The following is a 13,016-nucleotide window of genomic DNA, read 5'->3' on the forward strand; positions in this document are numbered from 1 at the left end:
CACAGATGTGAATGGATTTCTAATTTATGTCACAAAGGAGAGATTACACTTTTAGGATAAGTTATTTACTTACTCATTTTCCTAATTCGATTTCAACACACAGGAGAATTTCAAGTCAGGAAAGCATCGCCAACAATGCTTCACCAGAGACAACCAAAAAGAGATCATAAATGTCTTATTAACTATAACTAATGATAAAAATCAAATCTTTGGGAATATAATTACAGCTGGTCTAGCTTAAAAGTGTTTTACAATTATATTAGCCCAAGTAAATCACAGCATACTAATTTTAAATTGTACATTAAAATAGGTTTGTTGTACATGTTGCCATAAATTTCAAAACAAGAAAAATCAAGAAGGATCAACTTCTTTATTTTTTTAAAACACATTTTCCAACTGTAAGGTCCATAGCTCCTCCTTTTCTCCCTGTTGACAAGCGTGCTTCTCCTGCTTTCTAACTTTAAGTACACTCCTCTCTGCCGTAACTTGTCTGAGCTTGTTTGTCTGTAGTTCTTATTGGCAATTTCTAAGCTATCTTTTCATGATCTTTTGAAGAAACAACGTATAAGTGCACCTGTGTTATTTTATGTTCATACCTCCCCCTTGTTTTCTTTCCTTGGCACCATAGAAGCAGACATACATAAGTCTGTAACTTATGGTGGCTTATTTATTATTTTTACCTGCATATATTCAGAAACTATTTTTAAGAAAAGGACTGGACTGATAAATTAGAGCTAGGAAGCCTGGTCATTGTGTGGGCTTGGACAGGTGATATTATTCGCTAGACCTATATTCTCAGGTACAAAATGAGGGGGACCCTGCCAGAGGATCAATCTTCAAAACTGCGACAACTCTGAAACCGTATGACTCTCTAGCTCTTTGACTTGCGACTTCACACTTGGATGTCATTTGTTGCTTTAAAAGATGGTTGGTTCCACTGTGGAAGACAGTCTGGTGATTCCACAATGATCTAGAACCAGAAATACCATTTGACCCAGCAATCCCATTACTGGGTATATACCCAAAGGATTATAAATCATTCTATTATAAAGACACATGAATGCATATGTTTATTGCAGCCCTACTCACAACAGCAAAGACATGGAATCAACCCAAATGTCCATCAATGATAGACTGGATAAAAAAATGTGGCACATATACACCATGGAATACTATGCAGCCATAAAAAGGAATGAGTTCATGTCCTTTGCGGGGACATGGATAAAGCCAGAAGCCATCATCCTCAGCAAACTAACACAGGAACAGAAAAACAAACACCACATGTTTTCACTCGTAAGTGGGAGCTAAACAATGAGAACCCATGACACAGGGAGGGGAACAATACACACCAGGGCATGTTGGGAGGCAGTGAGGGGAAGGAGAGCATCAGTATAAATAGCTAATGCATGCGGGGCTTAATACCTAGGTGATGGGTTGATAGGTGCAGCAAACCACCATGGCACACGTTTACCTATGTAACAAACCTGCACATTCTGCACATGCATTCCAGAACTTAAAGTAAAACAAAATTTAAAAATAAAGATGGTTGGTCCTTCCCCTGGTAGGTATAAACACAAATGCAAAGCAGCACAAACATGAGCAGGGAGTGTAAACAAGAAAGAAGTGGTGGGGGAAGAAAGTGAGAGAGAAAGAAGGAAAAATGAGGCAAGAGAGACAACAACCCAGAGACAAGGCAGGGAAAGGGTGGGGAACAGGGTGAAGAATTTAGAGAAAGAGAAGAGAATTTGGGAAAACAGAAGAGCATATACAGTAAGAGAGCTAAAGAAGAGGTCTAGTTAATAGTACACGACCAATTATAGGGTAAAACATTTTTAAATTCTTGCATGCATTTTCTGCATGTCAACAAATACCTACAGGTGTTAGTTTCTCTCCAGAAAAGAAAAAGCAAAATACTTGGATATTGAAGTGCTAATTTTAAATGTCTATAAAAATTTGTGAGGGAACAAAGTTATTTTCTATTATGAATTTACTAAACAGTAGATGACATTTTAAGCCATCATATGTTATCAATAAAAATTAGCACAAGAGAAATTCTAGCACAGGGCCCAGGATATAGTAGGCAGCAATATGCCTTAGAGAGAGAAGGAAAATGAGAGACTGAGGAAGGCTCTGTTTTAAAATGACATAAATCATCTTCCTGATCTTGAAGACTAATGGAGATGGGGAGAAAGGATAAAATATGCCCATGTAAAATTGCCTAGACTCTGAACAAGCAGCAAGTACAAACCACGGTAAAAAGTTAAATAACCAGAACTCAATTAACTAGAATTCTCAATTTGGTAGAACACATCCACACACCTTTACAGTCCAGTATTCACGGAGACAACTTTACAAAAAATAAAAGATTTCAATGTTTATGAAATAATAACAGCAATTACCACCACACCATTAGCAACTCCCTAGGAATGTCTCTGGAGAACAGTCACATCTAGTACCTACAGCATTAGCGTCCAGAGAACAATAACCACTGTTGTTCAACATGCAGACCAGGAGGCCATGCAAGGACCTCTGTGATCAAGCCTAGTTACTCAAAGTAGTTCATGCACTTCATAGTCAATGTGAGTTGACTGCTCTAGATGGTTTGCCACTGGAGAGTTTGAAATGTCAGCCCATGCCTAAAATTTTTGGAGCCGGGGTCTCCAGCCAGTAGCCCATTCCCTTCTCTTCTCTTTCCCACCTTCAGTTCTTTTCTGCAGTGAGGAGCCTTGCACACACTCCTGAGGACACCTCGGCCCACACAACTAAGATTCATACACAGCCCTACATTCTTTGGTCCTAGGAGTGCTCAACACAAGTGGTACAGTTCACCACTGGGAGATGAGACCCCACGAGAGACCCATGTAGGCCCTGGAAGTCATCTTGGGATCACTTAGGCAGGAATTGTGGGGTACCAAGTGGTTTAGAAGAGGGAATGGGGTGCTTTGGATTGACAATATCCACATGGCTCTGCAGAATCCTTTCACCATAAGGCATGGCACAGTGGAGGAAGACCAGCAGGGCCCTCTAAAGCAAGTGACATGAGGCAAGAGCCTCTTTCCCCAGGTTTAAGGGTGCTACTGTTAATATGGCATTTCTACCTTAACCTGGGTTCGCCAGGAAATCTAATTAGCCATATCTCATTCCATGTAGCCAGACTGAATAGTATTTGGTTGTGCTATACAGTGAAAATAAACAATGTAAGCACTAAAATTACTATAACTCAGGTGGTCAAATGATTTTGGTTTTAATACCTGGAATCTCTGCCCAATTAGCACAAGAGGATGAATTTTCTTCAGCAATAAACCCCTAAACTCCTCATGCTACTACTTAAGAATAAACTAGCATGAAGAGAACCTTTGCTCTCAGTGACCAAACAGAGAGTAAAGTTTTTGTCTCAACTTCTCCCTCCTTACTCTCAGTCTACAAAACATCATGCAAGGTTGACCCAAGGCCAGAAGCCAGATTTAATGGTGAGCCTTCTCTCTTGTTCTCTCTTCTTGTAACACCTCATCCTGACATAACTGAGTTAAGATCCACTTTCCCAAAACAGTGTCCTATACCTCTGTTCCCCACTATCTACCACCTGATTTTTTTTTCATATCTTTTTGGGCTTTAATCTGGTTATGGTCAACTAACTAAGAGAATAAACTACTTACCATATACCAGTGAGCTATTGAGTGTTATCAGTCGAATAGGTCATCTACCCAACTTAATTAACATTGTAAAAATGAGGTCAGAGCAGTGGAGGGACACAAGTTCCTTGGAACACTTCGAATAAATTGTACAGCCTGCTTGACTGAGAGACCACCACATATAGACACAGTACAAGGAATATATAAAAGAGACAAGAGACTTGTCCTAATAGATTTGCAGTACAGCTGAGAGACAGAATCTACATAAAATGGAGAGAGCTTTAATAATATTATAAAATAACATAAGGATACAAATCAGTGAGTTATAAGGCCTTTTTCCCTCCTATTTTCTAATGTACTTCCAAAAGTCTCAGCTGCCATAAGCTTTCCCTGAAATTTTGATTAGAGTTAGACGGCTTGGCCTGAATAGTAAAAGAAACAGCTTGGAAGGATTTAGACATATTTCCTTCCTTCTCTGCTTCCTCATGTTTCCTGTCCTTAGAACTTAGGCCTTTTGAAGGATGTTTGGAAGTGTTCCCTGCATGTCCATGTGCTTCTGCTACCTCAGTCTTATTTTTATTACCATAATATATCAGGGCCCTCAAGAGTTATCTTTATTCTTCCTATGTAAGAGTGAATAGTAATTTCATTTCAGTTTTTTCCAGCTGCTCCTTTATATTGTTCTGCCCCATGACTTCAAAAAGATAGGAAACCCTTGAAGTCCTAGAATCCTAGACTCGGGGTCAGAAAGCACACATTCTAATTCTAGTTCTAGTGCTTAGTAGCTGTGAGAAAGTGTTTAACTCTTCTGAGTCTCAATGCCATCTGTAAGATGCGGGCCTGTTTCAGCAAATACCAAATCAAATCCCTTTCTGTGAAAGCGAACAACACAGTGCTGCTTAATAGGCATAGCTGATGTGAGCACTTGTGGCAGATATTCTCTGCTTTGGAATTTATCTGAACAAGATCCGATTCATTTGTTTATTCAGTTAACAAATATTTTCTTGAGCACCTAATGTGTATCAGACTCTCCACTGAGCACTTATCAGAACCACTGGAGCTATGAGCCATCCAGTTGCTACTGGACATTTCATTTTTCAAACTACCACTTTTCTAGTGTTCTTCCTTTTGGAGAATAGTTAAGAATGTGTGTCACGGCTGGGCACAGTGGCTCACGCCTGTAATCCCAGCACTTTGGGAGGCCAAGGTGGGTGGATCACTTGAGGCCAGGATTTTGAGACCAGCTTGGTCAACATAGTGAAACCCCGTCTCTACTAAAAGTACAAAAAAATTAGCTGGGCATGGTGTCACGTGCTTGTAGTCCCAGCTACTCAGGAGGCTGAGGCAGGAGAATCACTTGAACCTGGGAGACAGAGGTGGCAGTGAGCCGAGATGGCACCACTGCACTCCAGCTTGGGCAACAAAGTGAGACTTCATCGCAAAAAAAAAAAGCAAAAGAAACAAACAAAGAATGTGTGTCATGTTGCTTGCTTAAATTCTATTTGCAGCATTTTGGAATGAAGTGTGTCCCTCTCCTGGCTTCATTATACATCAAAATTCCCACAGTTAAAGTTTTTTCAAGACTCATAAGTCAGCATAGTCGCTAAGAAATTCTCCCTTGGGCTTGATATAAGAGAATTAAAATATATCTGGACTTCATCAAGTGTGGTCTTTCAGTCTGTCATGAGAGGCTGGAGTCGCTAGGGATAAATTAAATGATTAAGAATGAAAGTTTCCAATAGTGTAAGGAGAGATGTGGTTGTGAGCAGCACATCAAGATAATGAGTGGGCGCACGCACTGCACACCAGGACCCGTGGATATTTATGCTGCAATCCATAGGTGCACCTCCTCGATATGCCACCTCTGAAAACCAAAAATGTAACAAGCACATATCAGAATAGTCATTCCTGCTCAGTTGAGTTCCTAGTTACAGCCAAATAAAAGAAGACTAGTTTCTTTAAAGCTCAAAAACAAAGAGCACCTTTCCAGGACAAGCAACTAAAGTGGTGTGATTTTGGTGTAAGTTTGTGTGTGTGTGTGTGTGTGTGTGTATGTGTACACATTTAGTTTTATTGTAACAAAGCAACTTGTACTTTTCACATTTAAAACTGAGCATCATCTTTCCTTTACAGTGAAACAAAAAGGAAATTTAAAAATAAGCAGGAACAAAATTACAATAGAGAGCATCAATTCCAAATAGGATCCCACAGGTTCTGCTGATTCTTCCATTGAGTGGCAGGGCTAAAGTCATCATTAGAAGAAAATTTATTTTAAAAGTGTCTTCTTAAACTACAAGGATGTCTGTCAAATATCACAACAAACATGCCAAAGGAGAAGCCGTGTTGTCAAAATGCACACTTAACCCACCCAAACATCTCAAATCCACCCTTTGCTGACCTTCTATAACCCCCCCTTTTTTTTTTTTTTTTTTTATTTTTTTTCTCTTTTTTTAAACAAGAGAAAATAGACAGATACATGTTGGTAAATGCTAACTGTCCATATTCACATAGAGACACTGTGTACTCTCTAAGCCCAATATACAGAGAAAGGAGGGGAAAAACTAGAATTCTGTGCACTACTACACAGGGGCTTAGCACCCTCCAGCTTCCAGCAGAGCGAAGGCAGCAGGTTTTTCTTATTTCCCACAGACCTCGGTGGTGTTGATTCCATACAGTTTTTATTCAGACAGAAAGGGATAAAAATGAATTTCAAACAGAAAGGGGTAGAGACGCTTTTCCCATTGTATTCTGCTCAAGGTATTTCCCCCAAAATAAGTTGAGAACCATGGTGTAGAGAAAAGAGACCTCAAGAACAGGGTGACAGAAGACAAGAGGAAAAAGAAAAGACTAGAACTTGCTCCCAGGGACTGGAGAATTTTTTTTTTGAAAAGGATGGTTGGAATCTATCAGTGTTCTAGTGTTCTTTTCCTTCATCCTTCTCTCCTTCCTCCCCTTCATCATCATCTTCATCTTCTTCACCTTCATCTTCGTCTTCTTCCTCAGTATCTGTTTATCCTTCCTCCTCTTCATCATCATCATCTTCTTCTCCTTCTCCTTCTTCATCATCCATATCAGAAACCAAGTAGTACTCTAATGAGTTGGAACAAATATCATCTTTGGTGACCTCTCCTAACTCATCAGCACCGGCATCAAAATGGTCAGTAGACCAGGTAAAGAAGCTCTCTGGTTCCTCATGCTGCCTCTTCCTGCCGGCTTTGTTCTGCGTTTGACTTGAACGTTTCATCAAATCCTTTCCAGATTCCCACTTGATTTCAGTGGTCTTTGAAGATGGATCACCACTCTCATTCAGATGAAATTCTTTGGAGAGAACTTTATTTTCAAAGTAAGGATTTTCATCAAAATAAAAATCTATTCTGTAACCTGATTTAATATCTTCAAATTCTGTCATTTCAACTCTGGTCAAATAACGCAGTGCCTCCTCCAGCAGTGCAGACGTTTGTGAATGGTTGACAAATGTTGTTAGCCCAAAATTTGGGATTTTGGCGATCAGTTCTGACATCTTCTGAAAAAATGGTTGGCGGAGTTTGTCGTATTTCTGTTCTACTTTCAAAATCTCCTCACTGGCTTGTTCATTAAGTCTGTCTATTTCATTTTGTACTTTATCAACGCATTCAATTGCTTCTTGCTGTTTTTTTCCTCCCTTCTTCAGCAAGCCTGCAGAGGCCGATATCTCCTCTGGTCCCAGAGAGGCATTCTTGGTTTCTTCTTTTGAGGTGGGAGTGGAGACTGGCATTTGGGGGCCATGCTGCTAGGGAAGTCCAAGAACCAGACCATGAGTCTCCTTGCTCATCCAGAAGCAGGCAGAACACTCTGGTATAAGACTTATTGGTTAAAAGTAAGCAATAACACATGGGTACTTGAAGGATCCCTTTACACTATTAATTCAATTCTTAATTAATCTTATAAATGTCCATTCATAATTTTATAAATGCAGAACCATTTATAAAAATGGAAAAGCCATAGCTGTTTGGACCCCCAAGGAAGCTAATCAACCCACCAAGATAGAACAGGAGTTTGTAAACACACCTTTGGCGTAATTGTTTGACAATTTATTACATAATAGTTAGTTCTTTAACAAATGGCTTTTAATTTCCCTGATCTACATTAATATTAGAAAGAGAATGAGTTCTCTCAAAAAATGGGAGAAAATGCAGAAAATAACATTATTTTCAACTTTTTCTCTTCAAACACCCATATCATCCATATGCTTATGATGGGTGAGAGAAAGAAGAAGAAAATCAAGCCTCCTGGGGAATACACAGTTGGGGGGAATCCCTGCCCCAAACATGCATAGGCAGGGCTACCATGTTGCACAATCCCACTCATACTCTTGGTGAAATTTACCTCCAGGACTGTGCGATGCACAATCTGCCTGCTGTGCGTGGGGACTCTATCTACAGGCACCCAATAATCCATGAAGAGGAAAGTGCACCTAGCCCAGGGAAATAATATTGTGTTGCCCTACAGATTAGTTCAATCCAAAGGGAGTCAAGGAAAAGAAAGAGAAAGTGTTCACTGACTTCAATAATTATTCAAGATTCAGAAGTACCTGGGAATTATAAAATATTTGATTCTGTAATCACATCAGAGGAAAAACTTTCCATTTGACTGATTCTCCAACAAACCAAACCACAGAGGAAATGGCTGAGCAAACATTTTCCTACCTTCAGGCTCACACACATGGTGGAACATACCAGCAAACAAAAAAACGTTCACCAGATCTCAATTGATGAAACACACTGGGAAGAGGTGCCTTCCCTTTGGTTGACTTTAAAAACATTAACTCATATAGTTTAAGTTTTTGTTTCAACCTGCAAAATAGAGTTGTTACTTAAATATATGACATTTAAAGACAAGGAATTTCTATCAGACCAGATGAAGAATACGCTGGACCTCAGGCTGGTGACCAAGCGTTATTCACATGTGAAACGTTCTTAACCCAAAACTTCAGAATGGCTTAGGAAGCTGGCTTTACTGAGATGCTCAAGCATGTGTTAGAAGCAGGATCTCTGAAAATCAGGAGTGAAAAGGACAGGACCACTCTAGGGCCAGGTATCCCTAATCAGGGGGCTGATGCTTCAGAATGCCCTCTCCTGCCCTCCTCCAGCCATGCCTCTCCACAGAGCCAGCAGTCTGCAGGGCTATGATACACACCCACCTGCAGGAACAACTTCCCTTCTAGACTCTTCTCCAGGTACTTATGAGCCTGGAATTTCCTGCCCCAAGTGGTCCGAAACCAGCTTCCAGGGCCTGTGTGAGTCTTCACCCTTCCAAAGCAGGTGTGCACACCCCTAGGCCTGAGGGGTGTTCATGGGTAGCTGGTGGAATTGGGTGTGAATAAAGTTAAATGAGCAGGCTGGCTCATCCACACACATTCTTACAAGGATCCTCAGGTTGCACAGAGAAGCCAGGGCAAGAAGAGAAGGAACAGGTTATGGAATAGGGGGGTGTCTTGTCCTGGGTCCTCAAATGTTAGGAGTGAGCCTATAATGGGATATATCATATAATGAAATGAGTACTTCAGTGATCCAAAGAAAAATCTCCTCTCTCTGTTTCCTATCCTCACGGTGACCACATAAATGGATTATCTCAACCAGGACACTGGGCAGCATGAAAGGTATCTTAACTAGATAGGACACCAGCTCAACAGGTGAGGCCAGGACTGTCTTGCAAACTAGGATATAAAGTCATCCCAGCTCCACCAAACTGTAGAACAGTTTCTTCCCTTATGATGATCCTTCACTACCACTGAGCCCAGAGTTCCATAAATCACTGCCATCCGCTGGCATCCAGCATTTTCCCCTCATTGGGTTCTTTTCCTCATTAGAGAGTGTTTATGTTTAGTGTACCCAAGAAGTAAATAAAACCTCATTTTTATCATATACAACAGGCATATAATAGAAAGCATCATATGTGGTTCCAGCTTCTATCGTTTTCCTACAAGGTTTGCTCAATCTTTTAAGTTTGTAGGTTGACATTCCAAATAAAAGGGGTAGAAAATAAGCAGGAAACCCGTGAAACCAGAGAGCCATCAGAAACCCCTGCAAACTCACCAAAGAAAGTTGGATCTAGGGTTCCCACAGGAGGTAGAAAATCAAAGATAAATAGTATGTGGAATTTTAAAAGAAAACATTGTGGATGGCCTTTTCTGGAGCCCAGCCTGTGCTGAGTCTGTGCATACAGGATTTAATCAGGACTAGTCAGTGCAATCCAGAGGGGCACACCCTAGATGAGGGAGTTTCTAGGAAGGTCTATGGCCACATCCTTGGCGTCTGGTTAATGTGTCTCCCGTGTTGCTTCTTGGCAAATTCCAGTAGCCTGATTTTATCTCATAGCTCTTGCACAATACACATACACATACACACACACACACGCAACTTCTACAGTGCTTCCAGCCAGTGCTGCTGCTCACCATTATTCACACTAGCAGCTCTTAAACATGACCACACATCACAATTATCCTGGGAGCTTCTCTAACATACAGATTCCCAAGCAGCTCCCCACAGAGAGTGAATCGGGAGGTCTCGGGTGAGGCTGGGACCTTTCTACCCTTAGTAAACAAGCAATCCAGATGACTATAAAAGCAAAACATTCTAACCCCTGGAGAAGCTCTGCTAGAGCAGTACAGGCTGAATTCCATCTGACCAGCATGCAGTCATGTCCTCATGCTGTTTTTCTCGGTCTATTCCTACTTTGGGGTCTTCCCAGAAAGAGCTGAAGATGTGCTGCCCAACACCATGGAGACGAGCCCCCACAACAAACAGCTGTCCTTTCCCATCACGGCCAAGCTCCAACCAACTGCCAATTCAGACACGTCCTGAAATGGCTCTCTATTCATTGACTTTCATGAGAAACTACTTGAGCTTTATTAAGAAATAAACTGCACACATGCAGCAAGTTATGAAAATTTTAGAATGGTTCCTCTTTTTTACGGACAGTCTTTGGTTTCTAATCCAACAATAAAATGGTTCCTTCAAATGAAATTTTAATCCATTTCTTTCCTTCTTTCTCTCTCTCCTCCTCGCCATCCCATACACATTCATACAGTGATCTGTGGGCTTTTTGTTAAATTAGTGATTCTCAATGAATAGAGGCCCAAACTTTCCAGAAAAACACATCAATGTCTCCAGGAAGCCATGTAATTTTTCCGTTTGTGAAAATGAACCAAATGTTTTCAAAGGGTAAGAAGCACTGCCAGCCTCATCTCTGATTCATCTAGACTATGGACAGGAGAATATTACAGCAATCAAACAACTTGAATTTCATGTTTTACAAATGGTATAGTGTAATCAGAAATAAGCCAAAATTTATAAGTAACTGGCATAGAAGAATTAATAAAATAAGTAAAATCAGAGAAATGCTATCAGGTAAAAATCCCTCCTTAACAGTAGAGAAGCAGATCATGAGAATCCAGTCATCACTCTGGGATGCTATCATCACAGGCAAAATCAGCTAAGTCAGCTGTTGACAGAGGAGAGGAAGTTAAAAAAACTCTACTCTGGCACAGTTTTGAAGTTCAGTGATACTCAGCTTGCTAAGGCATTCAGTGAACTGATTGCTGCTTCCCCTGGAAGCAGTCGGTGCCTGTCTCCTGGGTTATTTCCACAGATCTCAGGGATGGGGCCATTATAAGAGAGTCCCTCTGATCTTGGCTGCCAAAAATCTCAACATAGCGTGATAGTGGTGCCTCCTCACCAAGGGAGCAAATCAGTACTAAACATGGTATCCAAATTTCCACTCATCATACTCCTGTGGCATTAGAGGGTATGGAGCTATAAAAGCTAAAGAATAAAAAAGCAAGGCCAGGCCAGGCATGGCGGCTCATGACTGTAATCCCAGTACTTTCGGAGATCAAGGTGAGAGGATGGTGTGAAGCCAGGATTTCAATACCAGCCTAGACAACAAAGTGAGGCCCTATCTCTATAAACTTTTGTTTTGTTTTTTGATTAGCCAGGCATGGTGGCATGTGCCCGCAGTCCCAGCTATTTGGGAGGCTGAGGTGGGAGGACTGCTTGAACTCAGGAGTTCAAGGCTACAGTGAATTATAATCACACCACTGCACTCCATCCTGAGTGACAGCACAACTTCATTTTTAAAATAAATAAATAAATAAATATAATTAAATAAAAATTTAATTTATTAAATGCACCTGCTTTCTTCCTGAAATCATGCCAAGCTGAAGAAATATCTCTTCAATATATCAGTCCTTGGCATACTACTATTTCATTAAACTAACACCTCATTCCTCTTGCTTTATTGTTCTTTTCACTATGCTTTAAATCATTTTCCTAAGGTAGTTTAAGAGTGAGACTAAATGCCCACCTTCGTTAAGTCAAGACTTCCATAAGACATAAGACATAACATATGTATTATTCCACTTGTATAAGCATAAATTTGACATGACATCACTTGAAACAAAGTTTGGAAGGATGCGCATGGTGACATTCCCATCAGTTCATTTAAGATGGTCCAAGATTTCTGTTCCTGTTACTTACCTCTTTTCTACTAGAAACATTTATTATTTATTATTTGTATGCTCGTCAAACTTTTTTAAAAAGGGTGGGAAATATTGAAATTACTTACCAATGGAAGCTATCAATATCTGACATTATAACTACAGATGCTCCCCATCTGGGGTTATGTCCTAATAACCCCATTGTAAGTTGAAATAGCATTAATTCAAAAATGCATTTAATGTACCTATCCCACCAAGCATCATAGCTTAGCCTAGCCTACCTAAACATGCTCCAAACTCACATTAGCCTACAGCTGGGCAAAATCATCTAACACAAAACCTACTTTATAATAAAGTATTGGATATCTCTTGTAATTTTAAATGCTGTACTGAAAGTGAAAAAAAAAAGAAAAGGAAGAGCAGAATCAACTGCAGAGAACAATGAAGGGACAGAGTAAATTCAACAGGAAGGGAACAGTTTCTACTGAATGCATGTAATTTCACACGATCATAAAAATAGTTGAAAAATTCTAAGTCGAACCATCATGAGTTGGGGACTGACTGCATTTCAAAACTCTAGGAACAAATGGCTAACATTAGACTTCTGACTATATCATTTCTTTTGCTATTGTTATCCATTGTTTGTGTGATCGGTCATTGCCAAAATCCATCCACTAGGTTGAATGGAAATATTTGTCCACATTCTTATTTTAAAACATAGGAATGAGATGGTCATAAATGAGAGGTTACTTACCCTCCTGAAACAGCCACTAATTCCACAAATTGGCTGCTTGTTGTTCAAGACAGAGACCCTCACAGATAAAGTAAATAAGGATTTATCCTATCAATGAATTGAAAGATGCATTCATTTAAAAATTACTTGATATCACAATTGGCATTTCAATTTT

The 13,016-nt window shown here is 40.1% G+C and overlaps 1 protein-coding gene and 1 pseudogene across 3 annotated transcripts in view; both read right to left on the bottom strand.

Annotated features, from left to right (window-relative positions):
* PDE4D (phosphodiesterase 4D) overlaps positions 1-13,016 on the bottom strand; it is a 1,533,637-nt gene that overhangs the window by 1,496,422 nt on the left and 24,199 nt on the right. The gene's annotated exons all lie outside the window — the stretch shown is intronic.
* On the bottom strand, positions 6,068-11,612 carry LOC108586295 (annotated as a pseudogene).

This window comes from Papio anubis, chromosome 5 (genome assembly GCF_008728515.1).
Source record: "Papio anubis isolate 15944 chromosome 5, Panubis1.0, whole genome shotgun sequence".
NCBI classification, from domain to species: domain Eukaryota; kingdom Metazoa; phylum Chordata; class Mammalia; order Primates; family Cercopithecidae; genus Papio; species Papio anubis.